Below are 12,866 nucleotides of genomic sequence, written 5' to 3'. Positions count from 1 at the left end.
AAGCCCAGTGAATAATATCAAATAAAGAATATACATTGGAACAATATACATCAAACGGCCTTGGGCCCAATTTATATTTCTAACTAGTACATACATACATAGACATATGTAAGTTAAGTAACTGCGGTTCCAAACACATCATACGGCCTTGGGCCCAATTCATTAGTATCATTCAGGTCAAACTGGCTTGTGGCCCATTCGTACTTTCGTTCACGTCGAACTGGCCTTAGGCCCATTCATTCATGTCGAACTGGCCTTTGGCCCATTCGTTTATGTCAAACTGGCCTTTGGCCCATTCAAATGACAAACTAGCCTTCGGCCCATCATTTCCTTCATATCAAACCGGCCTCTGGCCCATTCAAATGACAAACTGTTGTTCGTGTCAAACTATCGTTCGTATCGAACTTTTATTCGTGCCAAACTGTTATTCGTGTCAAACTGGCCTTTGGCCCATTCGATCTTTCATGTCAAACTGGCCTCTGGCCCATTAATTCATGTCAAAATGGCCTCTGGCCCATTTATTCACGTCAAATTGGCCTCTGGCCCATTCATTCACGTCAAACTGGCCTCTGGCCCATTCATTCATGTCAAACTAGCCTTTGGCCCATTCGTTTGGTATAGCAAACATTGTCCACCAATCGAATCAACGAATCTTATAAAACTTATATGGACGTAAGCAATTGGACAATAACATATTTTAGATATCTTTGTTAGATATTATTTACAGTGATCGGCTGATTGATTTGCCCTAGAGCTTGACCCTACACATCACATAACACATATGGGTCACAACCGATTCAATTCGTCCTTAATTCACATATTTCTCTTTAGGCTTAATTCATATTCTTCTAACTCATTTACTATGCTCAATGTATGCCTAAAAGTATTTAGAAGTGAAAGGGAACGAAAAATGGAACACATAATGCATTTTCAAAATTCAAGAAAACAGGGTCCCCGCTTGAGCGTGGACCTCCCCACTCGAGCGGACCCCCGAGGTCTGCAAAAGTACTGGATGCATCAAGCGTGGACTTCCCCGCTCGAGCGGACATCCAAGTCTGCAAAAATACTAGGAGCACGAAATTCACGCTCGAGCGGACATCAAATTTTCTAGGTTTTCCAGAACATGTTCTTGAGCCAAAATTTGACATTCAAAGGTTCCAAAACACATGACTTCAGTTCAAAAACATGAAAACACATTACATTACATGGGAGTATAAAAGTATGACACCAAATTGTTCAAAGTCATCATTTAATTCCCAAATAGATCGACATTTCTTTCGTATGATCAAAATCCAAACATTCAAACTTCATACCAATTCCATAACTTCTTCAATCATTCATGCATGTCAAATTTTGACTTCATTTCTGTTACAAATGGTACAAATGATGCTCCAAATCATGAAGGTACACAAAACTACTCATGCATGTAAGGTTTGATGCTCCATTCTTCATATTTAACATGCTACATGCTAAAACACCCAAAATTGTAACAATTATGCACATGCATGTTCATTTTAACTTCAAATTCATTTCAATTCTTGCTCTTGATCACCCAACTAGCTTGAATACACAATTTACAAACTTATACTCATAATTTATGCTCAAATGCTCACCTAGAGGTTCAATCTTCCAAATAGAAGCAAGTTCTTGAGCCTAGCCCTTCAAAGTTTGAACTCCTTAGCAAAATCTTCAAAATTGAACCCTCTCTCTCTCTAAATCCGGTTCTCTCTTTCTCTAGAGAGGAATTTCGGATGATGAGCTCAAAAAGGAACAAAGTGAGGGAGTATAATGGCCTCTAAAAGCCCCCCTCTCAAATACATTATTCTAATGTAAAATAATTGAGCTCTAACCCATTAATTTAATCTAATTAATTTGATCCAACTCAATTTTCAATTAAATTTCACTGTAGGCTCTAAAAATTATGACAATCACAATGGTGTAATCAATTTCGAGTTTTGTGGCCGATAAGGCCTTCAATTTATTCACCCAAAAAAAAAAGGCCTTCAATTTAATTCCCAAGGCAGATAATCAAACATATATTCCTACGGTGAACAGATAGAAATTCAAAACCACATATTTTCTCATAATGGCACACAAAATCATATTAAACACATAATCATACTCATATTAAAGACCAATTAACATATCACGGAACAGGGATATCACACTCCTCTAATACGAAGTCCAATTCAAAGCTTCCAAGAGAAAGCTAAGTGTTGGTTCAAATCCCTCCTATACGTGTATGGAGGGCAGAGTCTGTGCTCACCAGCTGGCACAGCTAGCATGCACAATGCCTAAAAAAGGCAAAGAAAAGGCCTCGGCCAAAAAAAGTGGCCGATCGACCAAAACAATGGTCGGCAGACCAACTAAAGTGCCGATCGGCCAACACTCTTAGCCGATGGCAAGAAAACAAGGCCGGTGGCCTCAAGCCATGGCCGCTGGGTTAACGGGATGGCCAACAAGCCACTTCCTAACCTCAGGTGCAAAAACCGCAAGTCCTTGGTCCACAACCAAGCACAAAACAGTCAAGTTGAGAGATCTTAAGGCAATGCGCGCAGTCGAGACCTTCGGGAACTCAAAACGAACACGAGCATGGATGATCATCGAGTGTTCAAATGATGACATCCAAGTCTTAAGGACGGTCAAAATAGGGGTGTCTACAGCGGGGTATTATTAGTGCTTTGTAAGGGACTTTCTAGACTAGTCGCGCCTTTGACTAGATTGACTAGAAAGGGGGTTAAATTTGTGTGGAGTGAGGCTTGTGAAATGTCATTCCAAGAGCTTAAGACTAGACTGACTACTGCACCGGTGTTGATAATTTCGGAACGAGGTTTGGGTTACACCGTTTATTGGCCCCGTTTGGTAGAGCTGTGGGAAAGTGATTATAGATCATAACTTAACAGATTATAGCTTACAACTGTGAGCATAAGCTGGTAACCTGTTTGGTGTAACTGTGGGATTATAGATTTAAGTAGCAGAATAGTATTTGGTAAATAAGCTGTAAAATAGCTTTTTTTGTATAATTGACCTTTTTGCCCTTATATGATATAAAAATGATAATTTTGTCATTTTTTTTTCAATTTTAATTTAAAAAAATTATTTCATTAATAAAAGTTAATATAATTAGTATTAATTAGTATTAACTAATATAAAAATTAATACACTTGATAAAAATGTAATGGAAGTATTATTGTAATAATTTTTTTCATTATAAGTTAATTAGTGTCAATTAGTTGCTTAATCAGTATCAATTAATGCTAAAATTATTAATTAGTATCAATTAATGGCTTAATTAGTCTGAATTAATACTAAAATTATTAATTAGTATCAATTAATATTAATAATTAATTATTACTAGAATCAAATAATATTAATAACCAACAATTGTTATTAATTAGTATCAATTAATAATTAATTCATTACAAAAATATACAATATTAAATTTTTTTGACATTTCTGATTCTATTTTTTTAAAATTTTTTTATTACAATTAATAATATAACAACTGTTATTTTTTTAATTTATTATTCTTTTTTTGTTACAATTAAATTGTGTAATTTATTTAATGGATATAAATTGCACAATTTATTTCAATATTAAATGGATATTTATATTATGTTGTGATGGCATTACATATTATTTTTCTTTATATTAATTTCAATTATTAATTTAATAGAAATTATAATATTCATTTTTTATTTCATTTAATAAAAATTATTTCATTTTTTTTCTTCAATTTTAATTTTTTTTTAAAAAATTATGATTATGTTTTTATTAATTTTTTTTCATTACAATTAATAATTTTTTTATTTTTTTATTTTTTTTTTCATTACAAACCCTAGCTACTGCCGTCGGTGGCTAGGGTTTCACATCGCAGATCGCGATGGTGACGGCGGCGGTCAGATCGCGAAGAGAAAGAGAGGAGGTGACGACGATGGTGCCACGACGGTGAGCTCTGGTTTTAAAGAGAGAGCTCTGGTGATTTCAGAGAGAGAGCTCTAGTTTCAGAGGCGACGACGAGAGAGAGAGAGCTCTGGTTTCAGATTGCGACGGTGTGGATCGATCTTGACGGTGAGCTCTGGTTTGAGATCGCTACGATGAGCTCTGGTTTGAGATCGTCACGTCGTCGATGGCGATGGCTAGGGTTAGGGTTGTCGGCGCCGGAAATTGCTTGTGCACGCTGGAAATTGCCCGCGCGCCTTCGTCTCTCTCTGGTTCTTGAACAGTAGTGTTGAGATGTGGTTTATATCTAGTGGCATGTTCGTAAATAATGGAGATTCATTTGGGTGGCCCACTGTGCAACTTCGTGCTTAAGCTTAAAATATAAGCATCCCTTGGATCACTTTTCAAATAAGTTGAAAATTAGCTTCTTTTAAGCTATAAGTTGGTGAAATAAGCTGAGTCGAACACATGTTTTTAGCTTAAATTAAGTCAAAAGCTAAAATAAGCTGCTTTTAAGTTTTACCAAATAGGGCCACCATATTGTCGCACTTGCCAGTACATAGCAATGGTCTCTAGTTCTTGTTCACAACAAATTGATTCTCCCAAATGTTATTATATTCCACGGTTGATGGAGCTGAATCCAATCTACATTTTGAGTAGCACAATTCTTCCAAATTATTCGATGCTATATATGCATCATAAACACTATTTAATTCTATGGTTGATGGAAGTGATTTAAATGTTACTTTCTCCAACAATGTACAACCAGAGAACAACAATACTTTCAAATTCTGCTCCACTATAAGAGATTGAAGCCTTTTACACTCATCTAATTCAAGGATCTGAATTCCAGTAAGACCTCTGATGCAATTCGGGAGGCTACAAATTGGATTATTATTCAGATTTAATATCTGCAATGAGGATAGGTTGCTAAGATCCTTTGGAAAAGCATCCTCTGATAAATTGCAACCCACAAGACTTAAGTGTACCACAAACTGTGGGAAAAGAGCCCACGAAATTTCTATACTTTTTCTTGGCTTCGATAGAAAAGGCCAGATGAATGAATACCATGGTTTGACCTTCTTAGTGGTAGAGAGTAATTAACTTACCGCAGTTCCATTTGCATTGAGCTTTGTCAAAGAATCCATAGTCCTCATCTCTATTGGCAATTCCTTAATATTTGAGCAACCTGAGATGTCAAGTGTTTCCAAAAATTGTAACATGACAATGCTTCTTGGAAGCTTCCTTAGATTTTTGCAATCTTTTAAATTTAGTAAAACAAGTCTTTGAAGTTATCCAACAGATTCATGAACCTCTACCAGCTGTGCACAATTTTCAAGTATTAGTCGCTCAAGATTGGGTACTTCCAAGAAATCAGGAGTTTTGGAAAGGCAATGGGAATGACTGAGATCAAGGATTTTTAGTGACTCGAGAAACTGTAATAGAAAACAATTTTGGTTATTATTGTTTCTTTTAATTATCGAACAAAATTGAAATGAAAACAAACAATTGAGAAACATACCTTGGTTCCTTCCCAAACTTTTTTCAAGTTGCTATACTGCATGTCAAGAACAACCTGATTATCCAAAGCGAAATCATCGCAGATAGAGTTGAAAGAGAATCCATGCCAACACAACCATCGTAATCCTTTAGGAAAATTTTCAAAGCTTCGATTGACTTGTAAATAGTTGAGTCGTGAAAGTTTTAGTTTGTGCGTCCTTTCAAATGCATCAACTTCCAAAGCTATCTTATCTGAATTTCGTAGAGTAGTGCCTAGTGTCTACTGAGAGAAGATGCCAAAACAATGTCTTTTAAATGAATTTCCTACATTTGATAACAAAGATGTGCTAAGGAATTCTTCAAAATGATGTTTTCTATTGACACCAAAGGTTGTCTTGTCATATTTATCCTCCAAAAAATTTATATCAAGTATGAGACCTTCAATTTTTCCTGTCCCCTGACAAAGAATGAGAGGGTGATGGCGTTGATCAAGAAGAGTAATACTATACAAACAATTTTTTTTTAGTACAAAATTCTTATACAGAATGATGTAACTTTCATTTCAACTAAAAACACCTCCACTGTAACTTATGAATGATTATTTTATTTTTTATTTTTTTGGGATGAAGTTTCTAAGTTTGGATAATTTTTTTTATAGTACATAACTACACAAATACATACAAATATAAATAAGGATTAGGGTAAATTCTTACAGTATTTTCTTCCAAGACATTGAAGGAATCCTTATGATTCCAGAGTCTACTACGTTCTCCTGGCTCCTTAGGTGATTCTTGACGAACAACTTCTTTTCCCATTTCTTGAATCAATTGATGCATCACCAACTTTTTGTGTTCGTTAATAGTTAACAGACTTCTATCAATGAGATTTTGAATCCCAACCGTTGTATAAAAATCACATCCATCTAGAATTGTAACTACCCAATCTGTCCATCCCAACAAAGAAACAAACAACATGGATGAATAAATTTTTGTCGTGGTCATCTTGTAAAGAGTCAAAGCTTATTTTGAGTTTTTCAACGATTTGATAATCAGGAATTGCTTTCAACTTCTCCAATTGACTTTTCCAGACATTTAAGCTTTTCCCTGACAAAGAAGAACCCAAAATTTTTATAGCTAGAGGAAGCCCTCCACAGTATTGTACCACCCTTTTTGAGTCCTCTATGAAACCATCAATGGGATGGTTTTGTCCAAAGGCATGCCAACTAAAGAGCTCTAAGGACTCATCATTATCCAAAATTTCAACTTTATGAATGTGGAAAATTTCATGAGCCCTTAGCAACCGCTCACGTCTAGTGGTTATGATGACTTTACTACCTTGAAAAAGCCAATCTTGCATTCCAAGTATTGCATCCAGTTGGTATATTGTATCAACATCATCGAGAATTATAAGAATTCTTTTGCATCATAATGCATCTTTAATTTTAACAATTCCTTCATCAACACTGAACAACTTTTTCTTTCTCCCCTTTAAAATGTCTGAAAGAAGTTGTCTTTGTAATTGAAGTAAACCATTTGGTTTTTTAGAATTTCTCTTACATTTGCAAGAAAACTGCTACCTTCAAATTTTGAGAAGTTCAAATTATATAGAACTTTGGCAATTGTTGTCTTTCCTATTCAACCTATCCCACAAATTGCAACTATACCAACATCACTAGACCCATCTTGTAACCAAAGACCAATATTTTTGGCTCGAGAATGTATTCCAATCAAGTAGGGAGAATTGCCCAAGATTGTGTGTTTTAGTTTGTCTGCAACCACTTCTACAATCTTGTGGATAAATTTTGACTCGAACCTAAGGAAAAGATAAAGCCCAATAAGAATGCCATGACTTGAAGTTAATTATACATTCTGCAATAATGAACAAATGATTGTGCATGTTATCGTCTTTGTTGAAACAATTAAACGAGTCCTAGATTAAAAGAAAAGGGTTTACACAATCTTGGTTTTGGGTCGATACTCTTTTTTCTAATATAAATTGCTTTTCTATTTTGCCATATTTTTTAAATTATTATATTTGTAAATAGTAAGCTAAGTTATTAAAAAATTTGAAGACTAGTCTAATTTTTTTCAATAATTTTTTTAAGGTTAATTATACGAAGACCCCTTCAATTATTTGTAAATATCACTTATCCCCTCAATTATGAATCCATATTTTGACCCCTTCAGGGTGTATCACTTTCACCCCTTCTAGATTAACCTCTAGAATAAGTGAATTTGTATAATTTTTATACTTAAAGGGGTCAATATGTATAGGTTCATAAATTACAGATAAAGGTAAAGTAATACGGCTACTAGTTGAGAAGGTCTATCTTGGTGTAATTAACCTAAATTTTTATGGTTGGAAATGAATAACTTCATGTGATCCATTGAAATAGCATAAATGGGAGAAACATCTAAAAAAATTAAGTTCAAGTTTTTTTGGGAGGTGTTGTGAAGAACTTCTTGTGAACCTGTATCGACTTGAAAAGAAACCAACTTGTTGGATGCTGGGATGTTCGCTCAAGGATAATTTAAAACCTGTATTTAAAGGTTATATTCTAAAAATTAAAAGATACCAAACTCTTGGAATTACAAAAAAAGAAAAGTGTTCATCGCAAATTTTGATCAAATAATTCTTAATGTGAAAGGCCCTCATATGAAATACTTTTAACTATGAAACCACAGAAAGGATGATGCAAGTAATGCTTAGCTAAAAGAGGATATGGGAGAGAATTACCCGTCAACTTGATTTTGTAAATTCATCCCTGCTAAATCTGCAGCTTCTGTAAGTCCTGCCCTCCATTCTTGCATCTTGCCCTCCCAGTCATCTTTTATTTCACCTGCTTCTGTATGAAATCTCTTTTTATGCCTCAAGAATGCTTTTTTGAAACTTCCCATTTGCTTCCTCACATGCCCAGTGGTCCTCCTATGCTTGAGAATCATCACAAGTTCATTGAGGCACCAGCTCGAAGAAGCATAACTTTTTGAGAAGACAACTATTGAAATCCTTGACTCTTGAATTGCTTTATGCAACTCAAACTTAATATTTTCTCCTCTTTCAATCTCGTCATCATCTCTAAAGGTGTGGAATCCTGTGTACTTTAAGGCTGTGTAGAGGTGGTCAGTGAACGTCTTGCGAGTGTCTTCATCTCTGAAACTCAAGAGCACATGATAACTACATGGAGAATCTGAAGAGGAGGCATCTTGAGCTCTAACAATCTCCATTGGATTAAAGCTCCACAATGAATTAAGGACAGAAGAGCTATGGAATGGGATGAATGCTATCGGTCAAGGTGAGGAAAAAAAATAAAATTAGGTGACCAAATGCTACCATAATTTAAGATTTATCATGGAAGCTTCAAAGCGAGTGAATGGACATTTTAATAGGGTTGAGCAAGAAATCTGTGAAATCCGTAATCCGATCCAGTCCAGTCCAATCCAGTAGGTTTGGATTGATTTTTTGAATCCGTGGTTCCGTTCCAGATTGAAAAATTAAAAATCCGTAGTTCACGGATTGGTTCCAGATTGAACCCCACAGTTCCGGATTGGAACCGATCCGGACCGTATACAAATAGTCTATATTTTTATTATACACCCTCCTGCATAGTATCTTCTCTTATTTTATATAAAACTTAAATCCAAACCTAAACGCACATAGCATCTTCTTTTATTATTTTTGTTTGCTAGGTTTTAATGTTAATTTGTAATGGTCTAAATACTTATGGTAGAACCAGTTTTCTTATGGTTGTTTAAATTCTAGAACAGTATGTCGCTATTATGAAAAGATATGTTGTTATTGTGAAACTAATATGGTGCTATAATTATATTTTTATGAAATTAAAGTGTTATATATATTTTTTTGTTATTTAATTATGTAAATTCGTGGTCCTAAACCGATCCAATCCGTGTTTAAATGGATTGGTTCAGATTGGTTCCACGATTTAAACGGATTGGATTGGTTCCAATTTTTCAGGAACCGTAGATAACAGATTGCTCCTAGTTTTACCCCAATCTGGTCCAATCCGGACCATGCTCACCCCTACATTTTAAGGAGTAAATGCTACCATAATTTTTTGTTGACATTTTGGGCTTCAAAGAAGCTGCTTGGAAGTTCGGGTAATCAAAAAAATAAAAAAAAATGAAAGGGTCCGAAATGTGCGGGAAAAGTGCTGGGATGGACAAGGTTAGACGAAGATGATGAGAAAGTCGTGATTTTTATTTTTATTTACCAAATTTACTATATTTTACATAATTCCAACTTAAAAGGCGTCATTTTATATGACAATTTATGACGCTCATACAAAACTATTGTAACTAAATCATTTTTAGTTATAATTATAAAAAAAAAAAATTATTAAGAAATTCTCTTTCAAGTACTTGTATTCCAATTAATTCATAACATATTCTTCTATCAATAAGTCCTATTATTTGGACATTTAATCCACCAAATCTTAATTATCATATTTAAGATATTTTATGAATAATTTTACCCTTGCAAATATTTTTTTTGAACCCTTAGCAATTTAGTGATGTGAATGTTCACATCATAGAAAATTTATATTGTTAATGTGAACGTTAATGTGGACTTTATCCTATTATTATTAGGGGTATTTTGGTAATTATGGGTTATTTTAGGAAGTAGGTTAAAAACTAACTTTTTTATTTTTTTTAAAAACTTTTTTGAGAAAATATGTAAAAAATAGAAAGGTAATGTGACCCAAAAGACGTTAAAAGCCAAAAAGCTGCTACCTCCTTGCTAAAAGAGGCCTGTGGTTGCCCTTCCAAATATTTCAGTTAATATGCACCTCCCTTAAGGACCTTATGGATCCTAAAGGGGCCTTCCCAATTTGGTGACCATTTGCCAAACTCAGGGTCTTTTGTTCCCAATAACAAGATAGTTTTCCACACTAAATCACCCTCCCCAAAAAGTTTTAACTTGACCTTCTGGTCATAAGCTCTCTCAACCTTGTTTTTCTGAGCCATCATACAATCAAAGGCATCAATCCTTTTGCCCTCTACATCTTGCAACTCCATAAACATAGACTCTACATACTCATCGAAGGAATATCATAATACTTAGCCACCCTATTAGACTTTACTGTCACCTCTAAGGGTAGAACTGCAACATGACCATAAACTAACTCATAAGGAAATGCTTGAATGCTATCCCTCTTTGAATTCTTGTGTGCACACAAAACCTCAGACAATAACTCATGTCAATCCCTTGGATTGTTTCTTATCACTTTACTTAGTGTCACGTTGATTGTTTTGTTTGATGACTCTGCTTGTCTATTTGCTTGGGCATAATATGGAGATGAGTTCAACATTTGAAAGCCATACTCTTTGGCAAACCCCATTTCCTCATCACCATTAAACATTGTCCCTTGATCAATAGTAATTGTTTGTGGCAAGCCAAACCTATGGACTATGTGCTTCTTGATAAAATCAATCACATGAGATTGATTCACCACTTTTAATGGGATTGCTTATACCCACTTAGTAAAATATAATATGTGACCACTAATATGAATGTATGTTGTTTTGAGGATGGTGGAAATATCTAGCAAATTAAATCCATTGCCCAACCCCTAAATGGCCAAGGTTTGACAATTGAATGCAAATCCCAAGCAGGCACGTTTTGCACATTACCATGCCTTTGGCACTGCTGGCACCCCTTTGCATAATCAATGCAATCTTTCCTTGTGGAGGGCCAAAAATACCCATGCCTTTTGATTAGCCATCTCATCTTCTGTCCTGCGTAACCCTGCTTCTGTTCTAATCCTCCAATACATAACAATGCCAACCCATCTTGGGTTCTTCTGAACAAGTCATCCTCCATAATTACATAATTCATAGCTTGATACTTTATCCTTCTATCTACTTTTGTTGGTCACTCAAATACTTGATCAGATATGACCTTCAATCATCCTCTAACACCTCCAAAGTCAATACTGACAAGCCTTGCAACTGTCGACACCTAACACAAGGCATTGTTCTCTTTTGAATCCTAACTATCTTTTCCTGGAAACCCTCTGGAATTCTCAAACCTGAGGCTGCTTGGGCCATCTTGTTGGCCTCCTTATTCTCAAGTCTAAACATGTGTTCAAACTCTCACTACAAAAAATTAAGGTTTTAGAGGCCAAAATTTAGGGACAAAACTATTTCTTACAGACCAAATATTTTTGTTGCAAAAAGTGTTGTTATTATATTTTTAGCAATGAAAATTGGACATTAGTGATGAATTATTATCCTTTTGGGACCAAATTTTTTGTCTCAAAAAATAAACCATTTGAGACCGAATTATTTTGTCTCTAAAAGTCTATTTATTAGTGACATTTTCAAAATTTTGTTGCTAAAAGTCTTATTTTTGACTTTTCGGGACGACCTTTTAGTGACTATCTGCACGACGATAGAAATTGCTCTCTAAATGTGTTTTGTAACAAAATAATCACTTTTAGAGACCAAAAATATTTGTCTCTAAAACTCTTATATGTTGTAGTGTCTGCTATCTCAAATCCTTTGACTAGTTGCAACACTTGTTCTAAATACTCTCCAAACACTGCACTATTGCACTTATATTAACCCACCACCTGCCTAATCACCAACTGAGAATCTCCAAACACTTTCAAATGTGGAATTCTTAGGCTTATTTCCAACTCCAGGCCAATAATCAAGGCTTCATACTGTGCCTGATTATTTGACAGCACATGTCCAACTGGTATGAGGATTGAAATACCCGTCCTTAGAGTGAAACTGACACCACCCCAGCACCAACTCCCTCTTCAGTTTTTAAGCCATCAAACATCAACTTTCATGGCTCTTTTTCAACTGAAAACACCTCATACAAATCTACCTCAACATGGCTACATGGATGCTCAACTAAAAGATCTGCTAGTGCCTGGCCTTTCACAGCTTTTTGAGGTACATACCTAAAGCAATATTCAATTAACGCCAATAACCGTTTTCCCTATCTCCCTCTCAAAACTGGCCTAGACAACATATATTTTATTACATCAATTTGAGCAATCACATTAACCTCTGTAGGTAGCATGTAATGCCTCAGTCTAGTGGTTACAAAATACCAGGCCAAACATAACTTTGCAACAGAGTTGTACCTAGTCTCTGCCTCATTCAATTTCCTACTTTGGTAATAAAAAGCTTGCTCATAATCTTCCTCATTATCCTGAGCCAATAAGCACCTAATTGATCGTTCTCCTGCTGAAATGTATAGCTTTAAAGGTTTCCCTTTAATGGGTAGCATCAAGGCTGGAGGTTTAGATAAGTAATCCTTAATTGCATCAAATGCCCTTTGATGTTCATTTTTCCATCTAAAGTCTTCATCAGACCTTAACTTTAACAAAGGAGAAAAAACGTTTTTCTTGCTAAATTGGCAATGAATCTCCTTAAAAAATTTATTTGCCCAAG

At 35.1% G+C, this 12,866-nt stretch overlaps 1 pseudogene across 1 annotated transcript; it reads right to left on the bottom strand.

The window, feature by feature from the left end:
• Nucleotides 1-6,256: 6,256 nt before the first annotated feature.
• On the bottom strand, nucleotides 6,257-8,666 carry LOC114258099 (disease resistance protein RPV1 pseudogene; annotated as a pseudogene). Its single transcript, XR_014331121.1, has 2 exons — nucleotides 8,179-8,666; nucleotides 6,257-7,302 (listed from the first exon to the last, which is right to left on the bottom strand). The product of XR_014331121.1 is annotated as a disease resistance protein RPV1 pseudogene (transcript).
• Between the last annotated feature and the right edge of the window lie 4,200 nt (nucleotides 8,667-12,866).

The sequence above is a fragment of the Camellia sinensis genome, chromosome 5 (assembly GCF_055761805.1).
Source record: "Camellia sinensis isolate YWXY chromosome 5, ASM5576180v1, whole genome shotgun sequence".
Taxonomy (NCBI): Eukaryota; Viridiplantae; Streptophyta; class Magnoliopsida; order Ericales; family Theaceae; genus Camellia; species Camellia sinensis.
The sequence above is the reverse complement of the archived record's forward strand: the minus strand, read 5'-3'. Positions and strand labels throughout refer to the sequence as shown.